The following is a 2,957-nucleotide window of genomic DNA, read 5'->3' as shown; positions in this document are numbered from 1 at the left end:
GGATGAAGATGAAGACGACGATGAAGATATGGATGATGATGAGACCGATGAGCAGGAATTGCAGAAAGCCACAGAGATCCTGTGTGTTGACGGTGGTGCTTCTCTGCATACTTCACACTGCCAACTGAAGCAGTGGGTGAGGGAAGTCAATGCAGCAGAACCACCCATCGAGTCACGCAAGCCTCTGAAATGGTCCAGCACACCTATCATCTTTGATATTGAGGACCACCCTGATCACATAACGGCGGTCGGGTGCTTGCCGATGTTGGTTTCACCAACTATCCGCAACCTCAAGGTCACTAAGATGCTAGTTGACGGCGGGGCCGGCTTGAACCTGATCTCCTCTGCGGTACTCCAAAAACTCCAGATCCCTGACAGCGAGCTCGAAGAGACCGGCACATTCCAAGGAATCAATCCGGGAAGGAGCAAGCCGAAGGGAAAGATCAAGTTGCCGGTCACATTTGGCAACGAGTTGAACTTCAGGACTGAGAGGGTCACTTTTGACGTTGCTGATTTTCCATTGCCTTACAATGGAATACTCGGCCGTCCAGCACTCGCCAAGTTTATGGCAGCCTCTCACTATGCGTACAACATACTGAAGATGCCAGGCCCGATAAGTGTCATCTCTATCCCTGGCGACAAGAAGGATGCTCTTATCTGCGCCGACAAGATCTACCAGGAAGCAGCAGCCGCAACAGATCGCAAGTCACTTGCCGTTGAAGCTCCCGGGGGGAAGAAGAAGACCAAGTCCGGCAAGACCTCTGATGCCCACTCCGGCAAGCGCACCTCTCCGGAGTGCTGCGCTACCATCGAGGACGCACCATCGAGCTCCACCGGCAAGTGTAAGAAGACGATGGAAGCTCCACCAGAGACCAAGAAGGTGTCCGCCAAGGAGGACGGCACTGGTGGTACCTTCACCATCAGTGCCACTCTCGACCCTAAATAGGAAAGCGTGCTCGTTGCATTCCTGCGGGCGAACCTCGACGTGTTTGCGTGGCAACCGTCTGACATCCCCGGTGTTCCCAGGAAAGTAATCGAGCACCATCTTGCTGTCTGTCCTCATGCGCGGCCCGTCAAGCAGAAAGTCAGGAAACAAGCAGTGGAGCGCCAAGAATTCATCGCAGAAGAAATCAAGAAATTGGAAGCAGCAGGCCTTGTCAGAGGAGTGCTCCATCCTACGTGGTTGGCCAATCCTGTAGTTGTGCGCAAGGCAAACGGGAAATGGAGGCTTTGTGTCGACTTTACCGATGTCAATAAAGCTTGTCCCAAAGACCCATTTCCCTTGCCGCGCATCGACCAGATTGTTGACTCCAAGGCCGGATGTGACTTGCTTTCGTTTCTTGATGCATACTCAGGATACCATCAGATCTTCATGGCAGAAGAGGATGAGGAGAAGACCGCATTCATCACCCCATGTGGCACATACTGTTTCATACGGATGCCTTTTGGTTTAAAGAATGCTGGTTCAACATTTGCGAGGGTAGTCCATGTCACTTTTGAGCCACAGATACACAGAAATGTGGAAGCCTACATGGATGACATAGTGGTCAAGAGCAAGGACAGGGCTACTCTGATTCAAGATTTAGATGAAACCTCTGCAAATCTGCGCAAGATCAACCTCAAGCTTAACCCCGAGAAGTGCGTGTTTGGAGTCCCCTCCGGCAAGCTTCTCGGGTTCTTCGTGTCTCAGTGGGGAATTGAAGCCAATCCCGACAAGATCAAGGCCATCGAGCAGATTGAAGCACCAAAGCGCGTCAAGGATGTACGAAGACTCGCCGGTTGCGTGGCTGCTCTCAGCAGGTTCATCTCTAGGTCTGCTGAGCGCGCCCTGCCATTTTTCAAAATATTGAAAAAGGCAGGTCCAAGAAATGGACTCCGGAAGCGGAGGCTGCGCTGCAGGACTTGAAGAGATACCTGTCCTCCACTTCAATACTTGTCGCACCTAAGCCACAAGAGAAGTTGCTGCTGTATCTAGCGGCAACCAATCAAGTGGTTAGTGTTGCGTTAGTAGCGGAGAGGGAGGCGGATGATGAGCCAGCAACCACGGCAGATGCATCCAGCGACAAGCAGGCGACTTCACCGACAAGCTCTGGTCCCAACAAAGATGGATCTGCGCAGGCACATGAGGAGACGCAGAAGAAAATGGTGCAGCGCCCAGTTTACTTTGTTAGTTCCCTTCTACAGGGGGCTAGGTCAAGGTACTCTGGTGTGCAAAAATTGCTTTTCGGCCTTCTCATGGCCTCGAGAAAGCTGCGCCATTACTTCCAAGCACATGAGATCATAGTTGTCACTCGTTTTCCGCTGAAGAGGATACTGCAGAATCCAGAAGCAACAGGCAGGATTGTCGAGTGGGCACTGGAACTGTCAAGCTTTGGCCTCAAGTTTGAGAGCACCTCAACTATCCAAAGCAGAACATTGGTAGAGTTCATAGCAGAGTGGACGCCAACACAAGATGAAGAAATTCGAGAAATGAGCATCCCCGTCAAGAAAGCAAGCAAAGAGTGGCTGATGTACTTTGATGGTGCCTTCTCGCTGCAAGGCGCCGGTGCTGGCGTGCTACTTGTCGCACCCACCGGAGAGCACCTCAAGTACGTAGTCCAGATGCACTTTCCCAAGGAGCAAGCAACGAACAATACAGCAGAGTATGAAGGTTTGCTTGCCGGTCTCAGGATCGCAGCAGACCTTGGGATCAAGAAGCTCATTGTCAGGGGTGACTCACATCTTGTCGTCCGCCAAGTGAACAAGAATTATCAGAGTCCGTTGATGGAAGCTTACGTCGATGAAGTGAGAAAGCTAGAAGAGCACTTTGACGGCCTACAGATGGAACATGTTCCAAGAGCTCAGAACGACATTGCCGATGGCCTGTCAAAGTGCACAGCACTTAAGTTACCTGTGGAACCAGGGATCTTTGTGCTCAAGCTGACTCAACCGTCTGTAACGCCATCAACTGGACAGAG

The sequence above is a fragment of the Triticum aestivum genome, chromosome 3B, assembly GCF_018294505.1.
Source record: "Triticum aestivum cultivar Chinese Spring chromosome 3B, IWGSC CS RefSeq v2.1, whole genome shotgun sequence".
Lineage (NCBI taxonomy): Eukaryota > Viridiplantae > Streptophyta > Magnoliopsida > Poales > Poaceae > Triticum > Triticum aestivum.
The sequence above is the reverse complement of the archived record's forward strand: the minus strand, read 5'-3'. Positions refer to the sequence as shown.